The sequence below is a fragment of the Eptatretus burgeri genome, chromosome 10 (genome assembly GCF_056783735.1).
Source record: "Eptatretus burgeri isolate ZD-2024b chromosome 10, Ebu_testis_v1, whole genome shotgun sequence".
Classification (NCBI taxonomy): domain Eukaryota; kingdom Metazoa; phylum Chordata; class Myxini; order Myxiniformes; family Myxinidae; genus Eptatretus; species Eptatretus burgeri.
The window spans coordinates 15,906,798-15,933,586 of NC_140970.1; the positions used below are offsets into that span (position 1 = coordinate 15,906,798).

General features: G+C 43.9%; 1 protein-coding gene across 4 annotated transcripts in view; it reads left to right on the forward strand.

The window, feature by feature from the left end:
• Window positions 1-222: 222 nt before the first annotated feature.
• The window catches only part of LOC147017988 (E3 ubiquitin-protein ligase MARCHF8-like), a 212,262-nt gene continuing 185,695 nt past the window's right edge, over window positions 223-26,789 (forward strand). For all 4 annotated transcript variants that reach the window (XM_085897136.1, XM_085897134.1, XM_085897135.1 and 1 more), the window contains exon 1: window positions 223-477. The gene's annotated coding sequence lies outside the window, so the exon portion shown is untranslated. The remainder of the gene's footprint in view (window positions 478-26,789) is intronic.

Sequence of the window (26,789 nt, forward strand, 5' to 3'; positions counted from 1 at the left end):
CTGAGAGGAAAACGCACACGGATTTTTTTTTATACGATTTGCAACTGAAGGCGTCGCAGGCAGAATGCGAATGCAAAAAGTAATGGAGTGTGAAAAATAATTATTTCTGAAATTTGGAATAATTACCTCAGACGTGAGAGATCGAGGTCGGACGGGTTGAAGAGGACAAGCCGCGCGAGGCGCGAATGGTTTGTGCCGCGCGTGACGGCGTCACGACGGCTTCTTCTTCTTCTCACCATTGGTCCCCGTCTTTCGTCTTGCATTCATTGCATTGTCTTCTCATTCCTAAGAGTGTTTGCTTTTCATCTATCTCTTTTCATAGTTTTCCCTCATTTGATCTCTTGTTTTCTTTCAATCTTTCTCTTTTGTTTCCTCTTACTATTTTCTCTGTTTGACGGATATTTATTTTAATTTGACAGCGATAAAGCGTTTCCTGGTCGTCTTCAAACAAGATCAGCCGGAGGTTTCGGGGCGACGGTGAGTTTATTCGTTCCGCACACTCCCCACAATACATATACACAGGACCACCAACAACAGGGCACCACACACACGTACACACACACACATACACACACACACACACACGTACACACACGTACACACACGTACACACACGTACACACACGTACACACACGTACACACACGTACACACACGTACACACACGTACACACACGTACACACACGTACACACGTACACACACGTACACACACGTACACACACGTACACACACGTACACACACGTACACACACGTACACACGTACACACGTACACACACGTACACACACGTACACACACGTACACACACGTACACACACGTACACACACGTACACACACGTACACACGTACACACGTACACACGTGCACACGCACACGTACACGCACACGTACACACGTACACACGTACACACGTACACACGTACACACACGTACACACGCACACGCACACGCACACGCACACGCACACGCACACGCACACGCACACGCACACACACACTGATATATATATATATATATATATATATATATATATATATATGTATATATATGTGTCTCTGTCTGTCTCTCTCTGTCTCTCTGTCTCTCTCTCTGTCTCTGTCTCTCTGTCTCTGTCTCTCTCTCTGTCTCTGTCTCTCTGTCTCTGTCTGTCTGTCTGTCTGTCTCTCTGTCTCTCTCTGTCTCTGTCTCTGTCTCTGTCTCTCTCTCTCTCTCTCTCTCTCTGTCTCTCTCTCTCTCTCTGTCTCTGTCTCTGTCTGTCTCTGTCTGTCTCTGTCTGTCTCTCTGTCTCTGTCTCTCTGTCTCTGTCTCTCTGTCTCTGTCTCTCTGTCTCTGTCTCTGTCTCTGTCTCTGTCTCTGTCTCTGTCTCTGTCTCTGTCTCTCTCTCTCCTTCCCCCACAGCCAAATTCACTCTTTCCCTTGATGGTTATCGTCCCTTTCGGCTGTGTTCCCTTTCCTGACCTCGGACAAGAAATGTACACTTTTAATGATTAAATTAAATATATAATGTGCCACACTTGTAAGCATCCAAGAAACGTTTGCTGATTGCTTTCATAATAATGTCATTAAATGAGCAGCTTGGTGATGAAGCTGGTAAAACGTTGTTCCATTGCCCTCACCGTCATGGGTTCAAGCCCGTGGCTGCTTGGAAAGCTGGCCCGGAGACGAGACTGCCACCTCTGGGTGTATTTGCCATAGAACAATGCCACGATGATGGCCCAGCTCGTTCGTTCAGGTTATTTGATTTGTACCTCCACCCTTGATGCATGCATTCTTCCATTAAGATGAGAGAACGATGGTGTTTAATCATTTTACCGGTGTTCACAGTGACCGTTTTCTTTACTGACTGTACTTTTACATTTCCAACATGTCTCACCAGACGGGGTCTTACTTGTGTGTAAATCGTGCAACATCAGCCTTCTCGAGCCGACCAGGTGCAAGATCTATGTTGATTGACAATTGTAATGTTTCGCTGCCAAATCACCTTTTCGAGTTTTGTTTTCCCTCAACTGATTTCCATACTGTCCTGCTCTTTTCGTTCGTGCATTTTGTTTTTGATCCATTTGTAATATGGACTTTGAACCGGCCTGGCGGGATAGTCTTGAGGTGCACGCACACAACTCTGAGCCGTCTTGCCTGGGTTTGAATCCTGACCCAGTTATAAACCATTCCTCTGGTATTTCATAGGCAGAGTGAGGCATCGATGTGTGCGCACTCCCTCGAATGGACGTTATACCGGGCTGCCGGCATTAGCTTGTGGCGTCCTTCGTGAAGAGTTGGCGAGCTATCGCCGATATCCTGGCCAAATTTCAACTTCTGCTCTATCTTAAAGGGGTGGCACCACTGCATTGGTGGCACTGCCAGGCCCCTGCAAGAACTGACGCTAAAAAAACTACTACGTGCTGCATACGAACGATTATGGCATGCCCTTTAACATCACACAACGTACGAGTCTGATATCCACACTGGGCTCTTTAGACGGCTGTGACGCCGTATCTGAAGGTGTTTGTGCACTTTCTCGGACAAAAAAAACAAAACAACTCCTTCAACAAGGGGTTGGAGGGAGTGTAAGGTGGGTCCGTGGGGTGGAGGTGTCCCCGCACAGACAAATCTCAGTCACTGGACTGTATGTACATCCTGCACACTCCATCAGTTCAAGTACTCCATGTTGATGCTTTGTGTTGAGGTGACTGTACCAGTGTTCGCAGGGTAGCGTTGTGTCTGCTCTAACCGCAGCAGACAAGAGGGAAACATGATGCTTGTATTACGTGTAGGATTTAATTGATAAGCCTCCCTCTTTGTCAGCAGTGCCTGGAAAATAGTCTGCACTGTTCATCTCATGGCTGTTTAATGGACAAATCCTTCTTCTCTTATCCCGAAGCTCATCGAGTTTCCAAACTGCAGATATATTTCCACGAACATGAGCAGTCTGCCATTTCCTCCATTACGCTGATGAGTGTCCGACACATGTAATGGTTTCAGTGTAAATTGGAAACAGATTATAACGATTTGAATGCTGCTTTTATGCCAAAAAAAAACAAACAATCGATTTCAGCTTGGCGATTTGTCTTGAACTTGTGAAGACGATGAATTCGAAAGCAGGTTTAATTGAACCAATTATTTATTGGTTTTATTGAAAAGTTTAATGACATACAATATTATGAAGTTAATGTCACTGACATTAGTAGTGTGAGGCAAAAACAAAACTTAAAAAAATAATAAAAACCTGCGGCTTACAAGGATATGTACACTCTGACTCACAGATGCGTAAGTATACACGTACCCTCTGTTTGAAACATTCGTTGAAGAAGAGAATAGGAAGAAAAATGCACAATATGACTAGAGCCACACCAGGGCGTTTGTTTCGGTGACCACTTTCACGCAACATTTGCCATGGAGTGCGACCCCCTTATACAGGGCGAGTCAAAAGTCTGGAAACGTAGGAAAGTTTGTTTGTTTTTTCCTATCCTTCCTATGTTTCCGTTTCCAGACTTTTGACTCGCCCTGTAGATTAAAAAAAAATATATATATATTTTTTATAATTCAGAGTAGGCCCTTTGTATTGTAAGTGCTAATTTATAACCTTATTTAATTGCTGTTCAAAGCTGCGTGAATATGACGTAATTTTTGATGTACCAGACTCTTTACAGAGCGTCGCTGCTGGCGCGGCAGTGTCTTGGCAAGACTCGTACTGGGTGGTTCACCATTACCTTCCCAGCAGTAGTTCGGGCAGGAATTTGGAACTTGGCAATGGTGCCGGTGATAGCTCGCCCCCTCTTCACAAAAGACACCGTTGGATCTTTAATGTCCCTCAGCTTATGTGGGCAGATGGGATTCCCAGTTTCACTTCCATTTGAGGGAATCGCCCTGCCTGTGAAACACTGGGTTGACAATTTATAGCTGGTTCGGGATTCAAACCCAGGCTCAAAACCTTTGGTGTGAGCGTGTGTACCTTGTAGCCATCCTGCCAGCCCTTAAAAATGCCATTGAATGAAAATTTGTGATTATGGATTCCAATTGATCTAGGATTGTGTGGACAAATGCACCCTGGCATGGCTAACTTCAATATAAATTGCCATTCAAGGTATAAAATCAACATATGGTTAAATTAGACTTTAAAATATTTGTGTTAAATTGGACAACTTTGTCGAACTGTGCGTAAAGTTTCGGGTTGCTCTGCGTGTAAGTCATAAATCTGCAACTACTCCTTCCACCTCAGTCAACGCTAAGTTTTCCGAACGGGATCCGTCGTGTTTTTATGTTATATTTTCATCTCTGTTGCCGTTCTTTGTTTTCGTCCAATTTTCCCTGTTAAATTGGACCGTGTTGTGCTGCATTGTCGAATTTGTTTCCGTGTAGCTCAGGCCTGATGCTCCTCGGATAGTCAGCGAGCAAAACTGTTACATTTGATCTCAATTAATGGTCACATGAAAAAAAATTAAACGTTTGAAGACAGACAGAATGAGAACGAGAGAAAGAACGACATCAGGTGCTTCTAACTTGAGTTATGGTTTGCAAGATGATTTTCAAAGGGCATATTAACCTGTTCAATTTGAAATGGAATCAGTTCGTTGTTATATTGCAATCCATGTGTGCGACATATGGTTGAAGTATCTTGAGTGGTTCACAAGTTATTGTAGTAACACAGATTTTTCAATCAAAGGTCACATGACGTTTGGCTGTTGACCCCCTAAATCTTATCTGTTCATCTTCGCGTCACAATACACCTTCGGATCAAGTTTGATTCAAAAAAATCCCCCCAGTGGTTCACAAGTTATTGGGGGAACAAATATTGATCACTGAGGGATGGACAACTGGAGAGACAACGTGAACACATAATTGTTCACTCCAAAACACGATCTCTTCTTCCGTCAACCTGAACTTCATTTTTAGGTCATCTCTACCGAGATGACCTAATAAAGCCGGACCAAATGTCCGTCCGTCCGTACGTCCATCCGTTAACAATTTTTCTTTCCGATCTTGATGAAACTTAGTCTGTGGGTAGAGGTCGATGAGTGTTGCACAACAATATAACTTTTGGCCGGGTTCAAGGTCAGGGTCGAGGTCACGTAAGTTATAAAAATCGCCATTTTCAAAACCTATCTAGTCTGCCATTCTACAAGATATTCGGCAACTGTTTATTGATTATGATAGTAAAAAAATATTATCTTGTATCTCACCAGACAGATTTTTGAATTTCCTTCCCGTTTGATCGTCACGTGATCTGGAATATGGCCAAAAACGCCGATGCGATTGGCAAAGAAGGAAGGAAGGAGAAATGAAATATAAATATAAAACACATTTTTAGCCTTTTATATTTATACATTTTCCGCTGAAAGTGCAAAAGTTTCAAAACCCGAAATGTAAACGTCGGCATTTATTTTCAAAATATAATTTCGTGCGCGCGCGCCAAAATGCCGAGTCATCCTTAACCAAACTGCGCAGTTTGAGCTGCGCAGTAGTCTTCGCTCATAACTGAACATTGAGAACTTGTGGTATTATAGAGATTACCGTCACCCCCACATGGGGGTAATTTTTTCTATCTCCCTTCTCTCAATATCTACAAACTGAATCTTCGTTGAAGGAAATGCTTCTTTCTTCTTCCTGTAAAAAGTTTTTAAAACATTTTCGATGCTTCACTTACCTTTATTTCTTCATCATGAGTATCCCACATGTTATTCCACTTCATCACGATGTGTTTCTCTTTCTCATCACAAGGCATATTTTACAAACCTGTCTCTCACCTAAACGCGTGAAACCGAACCAGCAACAGCCTGAATGACTGCAAAAAAGACAAAAGAAAAATATGAAGCGAAATATCAACAGATATACACTGACACCTGGGAGAATGACAAATGAGCAGGGAGTGAGAAAAAAATATTGGACAGATTTGGAAAAGGCAACCAAGGCTCATTGGAATGGCTAAGAAGAGGTCAGCTCAACTACGATGAGCCAAAGACCAGGGACACTACATGAATGTCTTTGAGGAAATGGCAGGATTCAGCCAATCGGACAAGTGTATAATCTGCAGGGGAGAAACAGAAAGCACGATCCATGTCCCATCGGGATGTAAAAAAAAAAAAAAACTCGTGTTAGAACAGCTGTACACACAAAGACACAACATAATTTGTAGAGTCATGGCAGTGGAACCTCTGCAAAAATGTTGATATCCCAGTTCCAGAAAACTTATGGAAACATGAACCAAAAGCAATAATTGAAAACAAGGAAGTGCCGCTCATGTACGACCGAATGTTCCCATTGAGCTTGACCATAGAAAACAAAGCATTGCAACCAGATATCATACAAAAAAAGAGAGAAGAAGGCATTGCTAATTGAGGTATCAATTCTGAGTGATTTTGGCCTAAACAACTCAGAAATCAAGAAAATGACCAAATGCCAAGACCTCAAGAATGAAGTGAAAAGATCTAGAAAGCTGAAGAATGCCCAAAATGTACCGGTAATAGTTGGAGTGATGGGAAAATGAACCTCACGGAGATATTAAAAAACCATCCCCTGGAATATAATTTCTAGAAACAAACTAAAGTTGGAGGCTGTCCTGGGCTTGGTGATGATCCTGAGAAGAGCCCTCGGAAAAAAACTCTGAGAACAAGAAAACTTCACAACTTTGCCCATGAATTACGATCCCTTACTGAAATGGAGGTGGATACTTCGAGACTTGGGAAGACTCTGTTCCACCTTCTGAAACCCGCATATGGACACACACACACACACACACACACACACACACACACACACACACACACACACACACACACACACACACACACACACACACACACACACACACACACACACACACACACACACACACACACACACAGTTTCTCTCTTCCAAGCGAGGTGAAAAAAGGGGTAATAATCATAATTCAATAATATGAACATGTACCTTTGCCCTCCTTTTATTGCTGCATTAAAAAAATATAAGAGCCCATTTCATGTTGGATGGTAACTTGGCCCTTTTAAGAATATATTATCCTTGGGAGGCTTCACTATTTTCCCAACACATGCAATTGGCTTGTGTTTTCATTTTCGTTTTTCGTGTTAATATTTTGTGCTGTTATGGTCATCAGAGTAGTATTCTGAATCCACCAAGGGCTACTGGAACAAATACCTCGTGGTGAATAAGCAGCAATCTTAGTTTTGGCCGATGAAGGATACTCCATGTGAAAGGTTGTATAGCAAGACAATATGCGGTTTTAGTAGAGACTGTAAGCAAGCTGGTTTAAAGAGGTTTTGTGAAACAGACACTGTTTTCAAGGAAATGATTGCAAGGTGGAAAGACTCTTTTTGTAAATCTGGATGTAAATGTTACGATAAAAAGATTGGAGAGCTCATAGAATACCTTACCCCATACAGCGTTAAAATTTCTAATTCAATTGAAATAAAATAATGATTTTAAAGTCGTATAGAAAAAGTTTTTTTTTTTAAAGATTCTGGAAGTTTACCACCATTGACGCAGTGGCTGTTACACCACCTTATCTAACACGTTACATTCGTTATTCGTGCCTGTTGTTTGTGTCCTTTATGATGTCCTTAAAAACAATGTTTCCTGTTTTGGAATGATTTTTTTATTCTGTTTGACTGCCAGGCAGACAGACAGAGTAACAAAAAATAAATAAAACCAATGTCACCCGCAGGGTGACCCGTATCTTGCCAAAAGGTGACCACGTGTGACTTCTTTAAGGTCACACTGAGGTGAACAGAGCTGCTATCCACCAGGAGTGACTCCTTGAGGAATATCTGCCTACGAGAGATTCCGATGAGAATCGTTCTACAGAGTAACCATGAAAAAAATCCGTTTTTTCGTCATGACGTCATGACGAAAAAACGGATTTTTTCATTTGTCATATGATAGTAAACTCGTCATTTGATGACGTCATAGCGTCAAACTTTTTACAGATCTGGAAAGCACTTATCAAGCACTTTCATATGAGGTATTACTCGATATGGTATCTAAGATTTCAATATTTGACCTTGGGGTCAAAAACTTTCGACCTCCAGCGCTAACCATGAAGGTCAAGGCCGATCGCCACCAAAAATTAATCAGCTGAGCGCCAGACCATGAACTATATTCCCATGAAGTTTGAAAACGATCCGATCAAAATTACTCAAAAAATAAGGGTTTCGTCGACTCCCCTGATTTGCGACAAAGTGACCTTGATCTTTGACCTTGACCTTGAAAATTTTATGTGCTGAAAGGGAGCTCTATAGGACTCTGATATGCGAAGTTACAAAAATTTCCAATGATAACTGTGCTCTGCAGAATTTTTGATACGTGCCAAAAACTTCGTTTTGGCAAGATAATAAAGAAATAAAGGTCTGTTTGTGTGCATGGGTATGTGAGCACACGTGGCAAAACTGCAAATGCCAACTTGCGAATGATTTTCCCCGCATGGGAGGGTCAGGAAGGTTCTTCTTCATTTTTGACGGACGGACAGATAGATGGAAGGAAGGACATACCAGATATTGAAGCGGCTACACTGCTTATAAAATTATCTCACTCCTCTCTGTACATGAACGATCGGGATGAATTCAGAACCAAAGTATTGCTGAAGTGCAGGTGTGTTCTCCGATTTGTGTTCGAAATACAACATTCATTTGAAATTAAGTTGTTCCTCGAACATAAACTGACGTTTGTGGACTGACAGACAGACTGACTGAAGTGAACCAATTGCTTCATCCCTCTTTTTGCTTCGTGTGCACGGGTTAAAAACCTCTACTCATTTGGATGGCTGCAAATTATCTTTGGATTCGCAGGATGGCCTAGAGGTAAACACACTCACCTCTAAGCAGTCTCGCCTGGGTTCAAATCCAAACCCAGCTATAAACTGTTATCCCGGTGTTTCACAGGCAGGGCAATTCATCGATATGTACGCCGTCCACCCAGTAAATCCTTGCCAATTAACTGCTTTCAACAGCACCGATGCTCTGTAACAGAGTGTGGTACATGCATCAAAATCAGAAAAATAATCTTTGGATGCATCACTCAGACATGGGGAATAAATGATGGCGAAGTACATCCACAATATCACATTGAAAACTTTCACAGAACGCCCAAACAAAAAAGTATAAAAAGCATTTTCAAAAATGCAAAAGGATGTTGGGATGGCAGTTTCATAAAGTATGGAAGCAAGATAGTATGTATATATAAAAATCACAGGCTGTCCTTATTTGGGAGTATATACAATGTTAAAGTAGCTTTACCAGCTAATGGTCTTCCAGAGCATCTCCTGGGGGGTAATCCACTCCACACTGATGACAACCAGAGAGCTGGAAATGCATCTGTGGATTGATTCCTTTCCCAGAGAGGTAGGCTGGTGTTTTGCCAATCAAAGGCTCCTAAAGCTATGTCGGCTGACTGAGGTTGCAGGTAGCAGCAGAGCAGCCAACACTTTCAGCTTCGGTCGGGTGTGTGCCTTTTACAAACTGCAATTGAGCCAGAATTCATATTTATTTAATTTTGGTACTCACGTGCATGTGAGTCGAAATATATACATACACACTACTTTAACGGCCAAATATATCCTACCTTGATGTGAGGTTGGCCGAGAGGAAAGTTTGGCCCAAGTCTTTCATAAACCGGTTTGTGAAACCTATTTTACTGTTTTCATGAAACTTTAGTCTGTTGTTCGACTGGAGCTGCTTTGGGTAGGAATTTGGAATTTTGTCAGGATGCTGGCAATAGCTTCCCTATACAGTACATTGCAATTGACACTGGGATATCTTGCATCCACCCACTAATGCTAACATATGGGACACCGAGATTAACATCTGTACTCTGGATGCGCACTTAGCGATGCAATTTCCTGTGTGCAAAGCATCAATAAAGTGGGCATCCTGTCTGCCAGCATTAGTTGTTGGATACCAAAGATCCCACGGTGTCCTTCATGAAGAGTAGGCGAGATATCGCCGACACCATGGCCAAGTTCCAAATTCCTGCTCTAACCTGCAGGGGCCACTCCATCAGCAGTGCAACCTTGTTCCTTGCATTAATGCAACCAGCAGCCACAGGCTGTATACAAAATGAATGAATGAATGAGTAAATATAATAAGTGAGCAGTATTTGCTCTTCAATTTATTTACTCAGGGTTACTATTCATCATCCTCTGTAGTCTGGATGCAGAACTGGAATTTTACCCGAGGTGTGTTTTGGAGTACATACACAATTTTATTGCAGATTCTGGTAACATGGACAATACTAAACTCAAATCCGAGTGATACCACTTTGTCACGCTTGAGCAATTTTTTTAGGAGCAAAATTCAAAATGGCCGCCATCAAAACCGTTTTTTTGGCCGTAACTCGGCCAAAAATCGAGATATGAACCCGATTTCAGTGGCAAACCCTATGTTTTGTGGGTCAAGGAATACACTGATATGTTTAAATAAACCATACAACTCATAATAATAGTCTATATTGCAATTTTTCTATTTAGATATAATATTTTGACTGAAAAAATATCGACCGAACTATTTTCAGCCGTAACTATGCCCAAAATCTATATGAACCTGATTTAAGTGGTAAACAGTATATTGTATTGTATTTTAACAGTAGATTGTATTGTATTGTATATCTTTATTTCCAACAGTACAGTTGAGTAATACAATGATTAGGTAACTACAAACTATAATTAATTATATTAACACATAACCAAATAAATGTAATAAGCAAGTTTTACACAAATTCAAATCCAAAAAGGGGTCTGTACATGCTATCAACTATGAATACACTGATTGGTTGCTGATGAACTTCTTTCATTCTGCTTTCACTCAATCTTTCTTTCACTCAATCTCACATACAAGACAGCTGCATAAATCAAATAACTAGTGTTCACTCAAGTTCCACAGCTTCGCTTGCTGATACAGACTTTGTTTGGTCGTTCTGACATTCCTCCATACCATGGCAGCCACAGAACAATGACCAGGAGAGCCTGGCGGCAGAGCAACTACATCTATTCGTTGCACAGGGTCGCACTGAGCTGCACCCACACCTGATCATCTTGAGAACATTATCAGGAGCTCTGATGGCATCCGGAGGCAGAGACACAGGGAGCAACATGCTCGACACTTCTTCATGTGACCATCCATGACTCGTTGGATCGATCAATGGTGGGTCTGGATCTAATGCAGCCTGCCATATTGCTGCCTGCAAGTGTGCTCTGAGAACGTGTTGGATGAAAGCCACAGTGGTTGGTGGTAGAGTTTTTAACTCTGGTGCTGATGTCAGCTTCTTGTTAGCCATCTTTGAAGACCAGACATCAAATCGAATAGCTGACATGTCTTCTGTTTTCTGGGATCCATAGCAACCAGCAAAGAAGGCAGTTGCTTCAGATATGACATCTGGTAATTCTGCATCAAGATCACCAAGATAATTTAATTGACGACCATCTTTGAGGTGTTTCACAATTGTGCCTTTTCCGATACCCCACAGGTAGGCAACTGTGTCACATCCAGACACCACATGTGCTGCCAGAACTTGGGTGACAATATGTGCATGCTTCTGCACTGTCGCCTTGATGTCAACAGACGATCTGTCACGACTTGTACCAGCCATCACAAGGTTGCATGCCAGTTCCTTCAGTTGGTAAAAATGCAACAGCAATATGAATACCTCTGTGTCGTCTGAAATTACCCGGATACTCGGAACTCCTGATGAGGCTAGAAGGACCATTTGTTGTACCATAATAACATCGGCTTCTTCGTGAGTGGTTCTTAGGTCAGGCCTCTCTACTACTTGGTATTCTGCAATTTCCATAGGTATTGGGTTAGGTCCAGTTAATATGAGCTTTGTGTTGGTAGAAAATGCTTCAGGATGGTCTTTGATGTAGCTGCAAATGATATTTATTAACTGGACTTTGTTCTCTGTCACTGTCAAAACGATCTTTTGTGCAGGGAGTGGCGTCGTCAGATTCCGCTGGTGTCGTCGACTGGCATTTTTGCCTGCATGAGCGGTTTGCGTGACTTTCTTGATGCTGTTGTCATAATACCGGTCAAAGACCAAATACGTATCACATATCTTCAGCTTATCTCTCAAATAAGAAAGAAGATTCTGCACATAGTCCTCTACTGTTCCTGTCGCTGCCATTGAATCACTTTGGCTCTGGGATGGCATCACACTTTTCACCACAAATGAGACATTGTTCTTTAAAATTGAACGATATGGCATCTGTTCGGTGCGTTCTCTTCACGGCAGGCTCTTCATCTTTTTCTTTCTTCTGTAACAAATGCTTATTGTGCGTCTTGGAAGTGTATGTTGCAACGCAATTCTTGTGTGTGTAGAGTGTCTCGGTAGAGTCTTGTAACAGGGTTTCTAGAGCAACATGCCACCCATCACCTCTTCGCTTCTACGATAGTGTTGAGCCTTTCAGGTCCAGCTACACTCATTGGCTGTTTACTGGCACTGCATTTCATGCGACTATTGAGCAGGCAAGAAATGTTAAGCTGTGATGCCATCGTTCAGTTCAAGCGGATTCAAGATCACAGCTGTCGAACGTTGTCACTAGAAAAAGACAAGCAGAATGTTCAATCGTTGTTGGATCAATATAATGCAAAACAATCACGAAATAACTGGATGTCTTATATTAATTGTTCAGAAAGTTAAACACCCCGATGCATTCTTAAATGGAAGACATTTACAAGGGGTGATGAACAAATTAATCATTTCATTTATTTGTAAAATACATGTATAAAAAAATCAGAAAACCTGTTCCCACCCTGTGTACTTTAAACATCATCAACACAAACGGTTGCTGTGGTATCAAAACAATCATGATATGAAGATACAAAAACGTCTTGCTTTCAAAAGAAAATTGATTAGTCTACTGATAACAATACTTTACTGTAAATTAACACACAGTTTTGCATGTTTCTTTAAAAATATCCAAGCATATATAACTTACTTGCACTGTTGACACAGTTCATTGATCTTCATGGCAGCCATTTTTTGTCACAACTGTACTGGGGAAAAACTGCTCTGTGAAAAATTATTTTTTAACACTTTTCTCGCTATACCATGAAACTGAATTGGAACCGTGCTACATCTATATATAAACACAATAAAAGCACATCAGCAACCTTTCAGTGTCTTCATCGTATGTACCCTTGATATTATTTGGCTCAAGCTTTATAGGTCTAAACTTCAACAATTGGTCAATAATTTATTACAATTTTAGTCAAAATATGTTATCTGATATATCAATATTGCAATATGGACTATTTATATGGATGATATGGTTTATTTAAACATATCAGTGTATTCCTTGACCCCCAAAACATAGGGTTTGCCACTGAAATTGGGTTCATATCTCGATTTTTGGCCGAGTTACGGCCAAAAAACGGTTTTGATGGTGGCCATTTTGAATTTTGCTCCTAAAAAAAATTGCTCAAGCGTGACAAAGTGGCATCACTCGGATTTGAGTTTAGTATAGTCTATGTTACCAGAATCTGCAATAAAATTGTGTATGTACTCCAAAACACACTTTAGCCAATGGCTGCCAGACTACAGCCTGTTTTCAGTCCATTGTAGTACGAAGGAGTCCTCAACTGATGCTGCAGTGTTGGCATAGTCGTTATGCTTTCCAATACACGACTCTTGAAATGATGTAATCCGCCCCAGAATGTTCAGTGTGCACCGCTGGAAATGGTGGTGTTCAGGGAATCATATAGTATATTGTGTGTGCGAGGTAAGGATTGTTACATAAAATGGCTCACAAAGCTTCTAAAATAACCTGAAAGTAATTGGAAAACTACCTGAGAGAAAGACTTGGAGAACTTTCTCAGTTCTCTGAACGAGCAGCTGCCCATACAGAAAGCTCCTGACCATGTGGGCTGGTACAATGCCCGAGTGGATGGGCATGTGCGAGACAAACCCCTGATGGATCGCGACCATTTGAATGGACATTGAACCTTGTGGGAGTGCCTTCTGTGAACATGACAGGCTTCGTGATTTATTTAATGGGCGTCTGCAATTGGAAAGACGATGATGTGTGTCATTACCAAGTAATGGCAACCAACTCTTCAGCAAAGGTCGTCTTTGTAACGCGAAAATATTTCACATCTTTGTGACACCAGTTATATTTACGTGGGAGCTGGAAGTATCAGGTGGACTTCCCTGTGGAAGATATCGTATCTGGTTTGTGTGCTTCTGAACAGTGATGGGAAGGACATATCTGGGCCTTGTGAATGTACTGGGTGAGTTTAAAATTACGATATTTACTTTAAATCATGTTGGGAGTGGGAGCTGTGAGGGCTGTTTTAATTATATTGTTTGTTTGGTTCCAGGGCCACAAAATAAATTGTACTAGATTATTTGCATCTATTGCTAAAAGGAGGTGTGTACATGCGTGTGCGTGCACGTTTCCATCTCTATATGTAGGTTTCAGAAGGTGGAACGGAGCCCTCCCAGGTCTCAAAGTGTGTGTGTGTGTGTGTGTGTGTGTGTGTGTGTGTGTGTGTGTGTGTGTGTGTGTGTGTGTGTGTGTGTGAAAGTTGATTGTTGGTTGCTATCTCCACACCTGGGTGGTTTTCATGCCTGGTGTTGGCTTAATGGTTAGGGTGGTGGGCTTGGGATCCTAGGATCCGGAGTTGAAATCCCATTCGTCTGAATTAATACCAGGTGGGGTTGACTGCCTGTCATCCTTCCGAGGTCGGCAAAATGAGTGCCAGCTTGCTGGTATCCTGTGTCAGAGTGACAACCCGTCCAGGATTGAGCCCATTAGCCAAGGAGACTGCTTCGGCAGCACCAACGCTTTGCACAGAGTATGATCCCAATGGATGGATGGGTTTCAGGAGATGGAACGGAGATGTACCAGGTCTCAGTGTGTGTGTGTGTGTATGTGTGTGTGTGTGTGTGTGTATGTGTGTGTGTGTGTGTGTGTGTGTGTGTGTGTGTGTGTGTGTGTGTGTGTGTGTGTGTGTGTGTGTGTGTGTGTGTGTGTGTGTGTGTGTGAAAGTTGATTGTTGGTTGCTATCTCCACACCTGGGTGGTTTTCATGCCTGGTGTTGGCTTAATGGTTAGGGTGGTGGGCTTGGGATCCTAGGATCCGGAGTTGAAATCCCATTCGTCTGAATTAATACCAGGTGGGGTTGACTGCCTGTCATCCTTCCGAGGTCGGCAAAATGAGTGCCAGCTTGCTGGTATCCTGTGTCAGAGTGACAACCCGTCCAGGATTGAGCCCATTAGCCAAGGAGACTGCTTCGGCAGCACCAACGCTTTGCACAGAGTATGATCCCAATGGATGGATGGGTTTCAGGAGATGGAACGGAGATGTACCAGGTCTCAGTGTGTGTGTGTGTGTGTGTGTGTGTGTGTGTGTGTGTGTGTGTGTGTGTGTGTGTGTGTGTGTGTGTGTGTGTGTGTGTGTGTGTGTGTGTGTGTGTGTGTGTGTGTGTGTGTGTGTGTGTGTGTGTGTGTGTGTGTGTGTGAAAGTTGATTGTTGGTTGCTATCTCCACACCTGGGTGGTTTTCATGCCTGGTGTTGGCTTAATGGTTAGGGTGGTGGGCTTGGGATCCTAGGATCCGGAGTTGAAATCCCATTCGTCTGAATTAATACCAGGTGGGGTTGACTGCCTGTCATCCTTCCGAGGTCGGCAAAATGAGTGCCAGCTTGCTGGTATCCTGTGTCAGAGTGACAACCCGTCCAGGATTGAGCCCATTAGCCAAGGAGACTGCTTCGGCAGCACCAACGCTTTGCACAGAGTATGATCCCAATGGATGGATGGGTTTCAGGAGATGGAACGGAGATGTACCAGGTCTCAGTGTGCGTGTGTGTGTGTGTGTGTGTGTGTGTGTGTGTGTGTGTGTGTGTGTGTGTGTGTGTGTGTGTGTGTGTGTGTGTGTGTGTGTGTGTGTGTGTGTGTGTGTAATGTGTGTATAATGTCACGTATAATATGTCACGTATAATACAGTATACGTATGATCACATCAATATGTATAATATGTCATGTCAATATGTATGTATATAATGTCATGGCACTGGGTTCAGGGGTTACCATGAGGGGGCTCCTTTGTCCCTCTCCATGACCCCGAACCTGAGGCCACCAGCCATCGATAACCCCGCGGCCAGACTGGTTGTTAACCAACCGCGGAAGCCGATTAAAGTAGCTAAGTCGAGCAGGGTCCTCACGCCCACAGTCATGTTACCTAACTATTGGAGTTAACTACCTTAACTGGGGAACGGACCGGCACCCTCAACGCAACGTCCACCCGTCTACTTAACACGTATGTCCGAGCAAACTGTGGGTGAACGTTGGCTATCGGTTCGAGTGAATTGGTGGGGTAGAACGTCGTTTCTATCTATTTGTACACACGATGTAGAACCACGAAAGGACAATCGAGCAGGTTTGAATGATGCTTACTAACATAGCAAGCATTTATTCACAGTCAAAAGCAATGATTAATTATTAAGCACGCATTTCAAAGCACATATAAATCGATCAGCACATATCATTATGAAAGACACAAAAGAACAGTGATATTATTCCTTCAGCACTTATTGAGCCCCGTCTCTGATCTCACTTATGCCACAACACAATACAGGCGTGCCATCAGCAACATTCTAGGAATCATAGAGAAGACCATGGTGTGGTCAGGTGACCCCCTGACCAAAGGTCTGAGACAGAGACTTAATTCCTTTGGTTCCAGGTCTCTTCGGAGAATCCTTGGCTATCGCTGGTCGGACTTTGTGTCCAACAAGCGGTTGCTGAGAGAGACTCAAATGAGATTTGTTACCTGCATAGTCCGTGAGCATCAGCTGCGGCTGTATGGACATGTGGATGGTTTTCCTGATGCTGATCCTGCTCACCAGATTCTCAGTGAGGGAGTCTCGTGAGTGGAGGAGGCCAATGGGCCGACCACGTGCCTCCTGGTTGCCGCAGTTTGATCGGCATCTCAAGGAGATTGGGATGGGCCTGGCATCTGCCTGGGGGATGGCCAGACGGAGGCCCCTGGAGTACCGGCGGAAAGTGGACGCAGTGACGCGCTGCTCTGGCGCATGCTCCCATACCTGACCTGACCTGATAGAGAATAATAATAATAATAAAAATAATAATAAGAAGAAGCAGGACGAGGATTGGTTTGTGTGCTCGTGATAATCCCAAAGTGGAGGGAATGGAAGGCAGATGTGTGTGGGTGTGACATTAAGGGAGAGGCATGGCATATACAGCGTAGGCTTTAGAGGAAATGGTGTGAGGTGTGAATAAGAGCTTCACCTTTATGGGTCAATAAGCCAATTGTTGATTGCTCTTCATAATTGTGATCTCTTTTGTGCATCTCAAGTTGACAAATTGGAGGTTCTTTGGGGAAAGCAAGAGAAAGATTGCGTCCATCAGTAATGGAGCTATTGTCACGTGCCGAGCACCTCGTGGTATTCCTGTTCTCGGGCCTCGGCCGGTGCTTGTCTCGCCACAACACAGTTTGCCTTAGGACCCAGCACAGCTTGTCCCTGCTCCAGCGCAGCTTGTCATTGCTCTAGCGCAGCTTGTCCCTGCTCCATTGCAGCTTGTTCAGTGAGCGATTTCTCCTCGGCATGAACATTGCAGGCAGTTTCCTTGATCGCATCCTTATCGCGTTCCTGCAGCCCTGAGCAGTTCTCGGGTCTGTTCTTTTGAACTTTCCGGGCCAGGCGGAGCCATGAGAGGGCAGAGTTCGTGCGAGGCGGAGTTACTGGAAGCAAAGGCCATGCCACGCCCTTTGACCCGGTGTAGCGTGTCTCCATTGGCTGTAACTCACAACTGCCTCCAAGGAGAGTATGATGAACTCCGCCTTCAGCTCCCAAGGAATTTTCACTCTGAATCACAGTCTCTTTGTTCTTTGCCAGTGGTTTTCCTTCTCTGTGCCTCCATTGAGCTGTGGTTATGAGTGGAATGTGTGTCATGCTGCGAGAAAATAGCAGGGTGAAGGAATGATGGGACATGATGGGTGTATGGATTGGTGGGTTGGAAGACAGATTGGAAGATGGATAGGAGATTCAAAGACGGATAGAAGGATTGAAAGTGGAGGAAATACTTGAAGGGGAAAGGCCAAGCTAAACCCACACAATGCATTTGTCCCCTATCCCTTGTACACCGGACAGGAAATGTAAGTACACAGATGAATAAAAGAACTAATTCTGGGATATCCTACGTGTTCATTGATGCTCTCCTGGGATGCATTTCGACAAACATTTTCCGCATGATATGTAAAATGTCTCTTTTGTCATGTATGATATTTGTACAATCACAATTGTGCAAGTGTATGTGGAAATCACGATTGATGTACAACGTGCGTGTGTATGCGCCGCTGCCACTGGACGATTCTCCACTCGCGAGTCTCAAAGACTGAACAGAGCCTTCCACGGTCCTGAAGCTTCATCCATCTTCACCCCAGAAAGGAACCACGATTCATGGACCAAGCCGTTTCCTTATCCCTGCTCTGTTTAACGGAATTTTCTCCGGTCCTGAAGTGTGTGTGCTTGTGTGATATTTTCATATATGTATATATTGTTACGGCCATGGGTACTGAGACACCAGTTTGTTACTCAGCGGGTTTAATCCCCGTTTGTCCTCTGAAGAGCCGGACCTGGGGTCACCGCTCACAATTAACTTTGTGGAACGGTGGGTTCCTTTAGAACCACAAGCGCCACCCAGTTAACCACGAGTTCCAGTGTCCACCGTCTAATTATGCCGTTTAACTAGATGTCACGTGGTTACCTGAACGGGGAGCACGCCCTCGGCAAAGCACCAATCTTATCTTGATTAGATCTCAATTATGGCAGCCGAGCGTTTAACTGCTGGTGCGTGCCGACTTTATTGGTCAAGTCGTGTGGTAATTACCTCCCAGTCTATCTAGGTTCAGACAATGCTGGATCAATGGAAGGAAAGGACAAGCACGAACAGCTTGGAACGACAACAAATAATTTATTAATTAGAAAATAAATAAATAAAAAACTTTTTAATTACGTGAGGTATAAATAAATAAATTCCAAATCAATCAAAATGGTAGAAAAAGAGACAAAGAGTAGATCCTTATTGGGGATTGACTTACTTAACAACTAAACACAGACAAAGGTACCCAGCAGATCATTTGGGGGGGGGGGGTGGGGGGGGGAAGAAGAAACCGCCCCGCTCACCAAAGACAAGTCGTCTGTCAATCAAAAACATCCTGAAATGTGTGAGCGTGCCTTGTCCATTGCCAGCACCCAGCCTTGCCGTGCACCCACTCGCAAATAGGCTTGAACGTCAGTCGACGTCATCTCCAAGAAACAGGTACGCCAAGGGCAACCGTTTGACTGGAGCCGATGAGGCAGCCGTCTGACTGGAACCGACGAGGCAGCCGTCTGACTGGAACCGACGAAGCAGCGTCTGACTGGAACCGACGAAGCAGCCGTCTGACTGGAACCGACGAAGCAGCCGTCTGACTGGAACCGACGAAGCAGCCGTCTGACTGGAACCGACGAAGCAGCCGTCTGACTGGAACCGACGAGGCAGCCGTCTGACTGGAACCGACGAGGCAGCCGTCTGACTGGAACCGATGAAGCGTCCGTCTGACTGGATCCGACGAAGCATCCGTCTGACTGGAACTGACGAAGCATCCGTCTGATTGAAACCGATGAAGCGTCCGTCTGACTGGAACCGATGAAGCATCCGTCTGACTGGAACCGACGAAGCAGCCGTCTGATTGAAACCGACGAAGCAGCCGTCTGACTGGAACTATGAAGCGTCCGTCTGACTGGAACCGACGAAGCAGCCATCTGACTGGAACTATGAAGCGTCCGTCTGACTGGAACTGACGAAGCAGCCGTCTGACCGAAACTGATGAAGCAGCCGTCTGACTGGAACCGACGAAGCATCGGTCTGACTGGAACAGACGAAGCGTCGGTCTGATTGGAACCGACGAAGCGTCGGTCTTACTGGAACCAACGAAGTGTCCGTCTGACTGGAACCGACGAAGCGTCCGTCTGACTGGAACCGACGAAGCGTCCGTCTGACTGGAACCGACGAAGCGTCCGTCTGACTGGAACCGACGAAGCGTCCGTCTGACTGGAACCGACGAAGCGTCCGTCTGACTGGGACCGACGAAGCAGCCGTCTGACTGGAACTATGAAGCGTCCGTCTGGCTGGAACTGACGAAGCTGTCAGAACCGCAACCAGCTATCGCCAACTGATTCACGAACTGACTCATTGACTGACCCGTGCCCTCGCGCACTGCCAAGAACGGACCTCTCCCTCTTTTTATAGGCGGCCTGTCTCGGCGGCACGGACTCCCCCCCCAAATTCACCCTGCCCCACTTGCGCACCGTTACTGTGACAACCCACGCATCCCGCAGTTATTCCTCGCTTACGAGGCCATGTTTGTGGTGCTGGGCGAAGGGCAAAAAGCAGCCATGTGTCACAATTACTGAGCACAAACGTGAAGCGCTCATAAAACGTCAACAACAATTATTACCTCACTGTTCAGCCCGATATGAACAGGAGCCAGCCAGCATCCATAGAGCTGTGGAACGGGCATCGAACACCAATGAAAAAAGGCTGGTCTCGGTGTCCGTGAAAGAAACGGCTCTCTCGCATGCCTGAATGTGTCTGTCTTAAAGAGAAAAAGGAGCTTCCCATAAGAGATGGGATCTATTCTTTACCCTTCTCAACGCATCACATTTAGAATCCCACCAGACATGGGGATGGGTCTATCCTGGACATGCATTGAGGGAAATAACTATCTGAGGACCTGGATGTTGGTATGCATTCGTCGGATCAGATTCTGAAATTCATAACAATATAACAATATAACTATATATATATATATATATATATATATATATATATATATATATATATATATATATATATATATATATATATATATATAAACACAGCTTTGGAAAAAAATAAGAGACCACTCCAAAAAATTTTTAAATCAGCATCTCCACATGTATGGCAGCCATTCCATTCCAGTGTCTGTTGAATTCCAACACAGGCACACCTCATTCTCCTTTGTGAGGTACTGATTAGGTAATCACCTGAACCGAATCTTATTTAACAAGGAAAAGTATAAAAAGCACTGCTGTGGTCATCACTATCCTCTTGCAATACGACCAGCTGGATTGGCAAAAACAGTGCTAGTAGTACCTCAAAAGTAATTGGAATAAAAAAAATAACTATTGACCATGCCAAAAGAGTTGAAAAGAAAAGTTTTGGGTGAGGAAAAGAAGGGTTCAATTCTGGCTTTACTGGCAGAGGGATACAGTGAGTGTCACGTTGCTTCCGTCCTTAAAATTTGAAAGACGGCAGTTCATAAGAACAAGGTGAAGCAGCAGACATTGGGGACAACGAAGCTACAGACTGGCAGAGGGCGAAAACGACTTTCCACTGACTGGGATGACTGCCAACTCATTCGAATGTCACTCAACAACTGTAGGATGACATCAAGTGACCCACAAGAAGAATGGCAAACAGCAGCTGGGGTGAAGTGCACAGCAATGACGGTTCGAAACAGGCTCCTCGGGGCAGGGCTGAAGTTGTGCAAAGCTCAAAAAAAGCCCTTCATCAATGAGAAGCAAAGAAGAGCCAGGCTGAGGTTTGCAAAAGACCATAATGATTGGACCGTAGAGGACTGGAGTAAGGTCATCTTCTCTGATGAGTCCAATTTTCAGCTTTGCCCAACACCTGGTCGTATAATGGTTAGACGGAGACCTGGAGAGGCCGACAAGCCAGTGTGTCGCACCCACTGTGAAATTTGTTGGAGGATCGGTGATAATCTGGGTGTGCTTCAGCAAGGCTGGAATCGGGCAGATTTATCTTTGTGAAGGACTCATGAATCAAGCCACCTACAAGGTTGTCCTGGAAGAACACTTGCTTCCTTCTGCTCTGACAATGTTCCCCAACTCTGAGGATTGGTTTTTCCAGGAGGACAATGCTCCATGCCACACAGCCAGTTCAATCAAGGTGTGGATGGAGGACCATCAGATCAAGACCCTGTCATGGCCAGCCCAATCTCCAGACCTCAACCCCATTGAAAACCTCTGGAATGTGATCAAGAGGAAGATGGATGGTCACAAGCCATCAAACAAAGCCGAGCTGCTTGAATTTTTGCACCAGGAGTAGCATAAAGTCACCCAACAGCAATGTGAAAGACTGGTGGAGTGCATGCCAAGACGCATGAAAGCTGTGATTGAAAATCAAGGTTATTCCACAAAATATTGATTTCTGAACTCTTCCCAAGTTAAAACATTAGTATGGTGTTGTTTAAAAATGAATATGAACTTGTTTTGTTTGTATTATTTGAGGTCTGAAAACACTGAATCTTTGTTGTTATTTTGACCAGTTGTCATTTTCTGCAAATAAATGCTCAAAATGACTATTTTTATTCAGAATTTGGGAGAAATTTTGTCAGTAGTTTATAGAATAAAACAAAAATGTTAATTTTACTCAAACACATACCTATAAATAGTAAAACCAGAAAAACTGATAATTTTTCAGTGGTCTTTTAATTTTTTCCAGAGATATATATATATATATATATATATATATATATATATATATATATATATATATATATATATATATATATATATATATATATATATATATATATATATATATATATATAATATATATATATATATATGTCGAATGTGACTGGTCACTTTTATTAACATGAAATGACAGGAAGTCAACAACTCTCAGTCTCGTCCACGGCACGGATATTTCTCGTATTTCCGATATTTTCGAGTCCAATTTGCATCCAAGAACAAAACATTTACGGATTACCATTTTGAAATTGCCAGTCTTTCCTTTATATGCCGAAAATTATGTTAAAAAGACTATTTCACTTCCAGATTTTGCCATATCAATTTCACATTTTCACCCGGTATTAAAAGTGCCCACACGAGCAGAAACAGGTCACTGAAAACGCACACACGCATGTGCAGAAGCCCCAGTTAGCATCCATACGTCATTTTGAAAGTCGCATATTGTGATTTTGCAATTGGTCCCAGGGTGCTAGCGATAACTCGTCTACTCTTCGCAAAAGACACAATGGGACATTTAACGTCCATTAGCTACCAGTGTTGACATACATTTCTTCCATTTCAACATCCTCCCGTTCTAGTTTCCCAAAACACCCATTCATCCATCCATTGGGACCATACTCTGTGCAGAGCGTTGTTGCTGCCAAAGCAGTCTCCTTGGCTATTGAGCACAATGCTGGACAGGTCGCCACTCCGAACACAGGATACCGGCAAGCTGGCACTCATTTTGCCGATCTCGGAAGGATGACAGGCAGAGTCAACTCCACCTGATATTAATTCAACAGCTGCGTGGGATTTGAACTCTGGATCCTAGGATCCCAAACCCACCACCCAAACCATTAAGCCAACACCACGCAAAACACCCTCCTCACACGTATACCCAAATAATCCTCAGACTCCTTTGCATCATGTGTTCTGCAAATAATAATAAATATGTTTGAGTCATGGGCACCACTGCTCACAAGTCCACAATGTGGGAAAATTTTGGCACAAAGAAAACGAATTCCTTCTTGTCAAGATCTAATCACACAGTCCAAAGATGTTATAATTTGATACCTTCCAGCCCACACACCCTTGCAGATATTGCCGAGATGAGGCTTCGAGAGACCTATTTGACGTGTGTACACTGCAGGGTCTCAGACGTTACATCTTGTCTTACCATTTAAAAATTGCAATCCCAATCTTCACTGCGAATAAAATTCCATTTCATATCTTCACTAATGGAGGACAAATGACTTTTGATGCCACAGAAGCTCAAAATAACATTCGATTGCAGCTACCCTGTTCCACGTCTTAACTAGGATGAAAAAACACTCTGCCTTTGTGATGGTTATAAGCCATTCACATTAAAAAGCCACTTGAAACTTTTTCTTTGCCCTTCTTCCGTCCGGGCCTGCACAGCAACAACAAAAACCACAGAGCCGCACAAACAAAACCACTGTACATTGCCAAGTACAATGCTGCAAAGGTACTTTGGAATCGGGAATAAAAGTGATGCTCATGACTTTTAAAATACAAATACAATACTTTAACTTCGGAGATGGGTTAACCTGTTTTCGTGTTCTGATCCGAACACCTGGCTCATGAAGTGGTCAATCCAGGTTCAAATCCCACATACTGCATATGTGTTTATACATTGTCTTGTAATGTCCTTGTAAATCTTGTTGTACTTCACTGTTTTCGGCTAATACCTTTGTCCTCCATCTGTCTTTTATTTACAAGCTTTATTTACTATGTGCCTCACATAAAAGTATTTTTAAAAATACTAACATAGTAGGAACTAACAAATACAACCCATCACTTTGCTGGCGGACATGTGGGGAGTGGGGGGGGGGGAAGGGGGGAGAGACGGAGGGAGATGAGGGAGAGAGGGGAGGGAAAAAGGAGGGATAGGAGAGTAAGGGGGGTGGCGGGGAGAGAGATAGAGGACGGAGATGAGGAAGAGAGGGGAGGGATGGGGTGGCGGGGAGAGTCACGCCTCACCAAACGTTACTGTACACTCAGGGAGGGGGGTTGGGAGTGAAGAGGGGAGGAGGTAAACGTGACGGTGGGGCTTCTGGACTTGCGTTTGAAAGGTGGAATTGAAGGGAAAATGGGGGGAAGGGTTCTCAACTTGCGTTTGATAGTGGGACTTGTGGAGAAATGGGGGGGGGGACTAGGACAGGATTGAATGAAATGGGGTACGTTAAAACGGCACCTTGATGCAGCACATGGAGACTGCCCAGAGATGTACATGTGGGGTGGAGAGAGGAGGGGAAGGGAAGGGAAGGCAACGTGAGGGGAAGGCAAGGCAACATTAGGGGAAGGGAAGGCAGCACGAGGGGTAGGGAAGGCAGCGTGAGGGGAAGGGAAGACAGCATGAGAGATGAGAGTGAGATTAGGAGAGAGGGGGATAGGGAGATGGGGAGGGAGATAGGGAGAGAGGGGAAGGGAAGACAGCATGAGAGAAGGGAGGGAGGTGGGGAGAGCGGTGGGAGAGAGATAGGGAGATGGGGAGAGAGGTGGGAGGGACATGGGGAGAGTGGTGGGAGAGCGGTGGGAGAGAGATTGGGAGAGCGGTGGGAGAGAGATGGGGAGAGCGGTGGGGGAGAGATGGGGAGAGCGGTGGGGGGGAGAGATGGGGAGAGCGGTGGGGGAGAGATGGGGAGAGCGGTGGGGGAGAGATGGGGAGAGCAGTGGGGGAGAGATGGGGAGAGCGGTGGGGGAGAGATGGGGAGAGCGGTGGGGGAGAGATGGGGAGAGCGGTGGGGGAGAGATGGGGAGAGCGGTGGGGGATAGATGGGGAGAGCGGTGGGAGAGAGCGGTGGGAGAGAGATGGGGAGAGCGGTGGGGGAGACAGAGACAGAGAGAGAATTCAAAGAGGGATCATGACAGCTTGTGGGCTCTCTTGACGAAGGGACCATCCGCACGGATTACCTCCCGTAAGCTTCCCGCAACGAGAGCGGCTTGGCGACATTTTGGGCGCAGTTTCCTGCTGCACAGTATGACACAGCTCGACCCCAAAGATCATAAAAGATCACTTCTGGACCCGAAGCCAGAATAAAGGAGGGAGTTGTCTTTTGCTTTATCTTTCCCCCTTGTCCGTTTTTGTTTCTGAGTGCGGAGACGCCTCAAATCTGAATTTAGATTTAAGTTACGTCACGCCTTGATTTATTTCAAATATAACTGTTTGATTTTTCTGTTTATTAAATCTTTATTTATTTAATTTGCTGGTATCCGTGTATTTGTTGTGGGTTCGAGATAAACGCCCTTGTGCTGTGCATCCATCTGCTTCGTCCTTGTAGCTGTTCTTACCCCCCCCCCCCCCCCCGCACGCCATAATCTCCAAGAATCTCGGCTGGAAGCTTCCAAGGGAAATAGTTTGGCCATCCATCCAGCTCTTGGCACACTCTGGATACGACAATACAGATCTGGATCTGAGAAATATTTATATTTTCTAAGGTGATTCTTTGTAATTGAGGGATCGGGCCAAAAATAATATATATCATGGAATTTCAAAAAGTTGTGGACGATTTATGACAACTAGGTAGATGAGTTGGTTTGGCGACAAGAACAAGCCGATTTAGATTTTGGTCGAGGTCCAGATCCAGACCCGGCCTATCAGTGGGATACAAAATGTAAACTGTTTAGCTTGGCAGAGGTATGCGTTCTACTGAGTGACTTTCTAGTTAACCTCCACCATCGAAGATGGATGGAGGTTACTGTTTTCACCCCTGTCTGTTTGTTTGTTTGTGAACAGTATTACGGAAAAACTCTTCGACTGATTTCGACGAAACTTTGTGGGGGGATTAGGTATGGTCCAAGGATCATGCCATTAGATTTTGGACTTGGTCCAAAGTCCAATATGGCGGCCATTTTGAAAAAATATTTGAATTTTTGTTTTTGCATTTCGACATGTTTTAAGTGATTTCCAACCCAAAAAAAAAATTGTTAGAGAAAAAAAACCAGAAATTTTTGCAACTTTTTTTTCAACAAAATTTCGATTTTTTTTTTTTTTTTTTTTTTTTTTTTGCATTTCTACATGTTTTAAGTGATTTCCAACAAAAAACATGCCAAAATTATAATTGCGGCTGATTTTGAAACTTCAGGTGGATATACCCACGTAAAATCAATTTCTGTCTCAAGGAATCTAGTTATGACGAATGAATTGAGTATGTAAAAGTTAAAAGTAAAAGGGAAAGTTGCAAGTTATAACTCTGAGCACTGTTGACGTCAAATTGAATGAATAGGATATCAGGTTCACTTGAGTGACCTAACAGTATTGGCGGCAGAG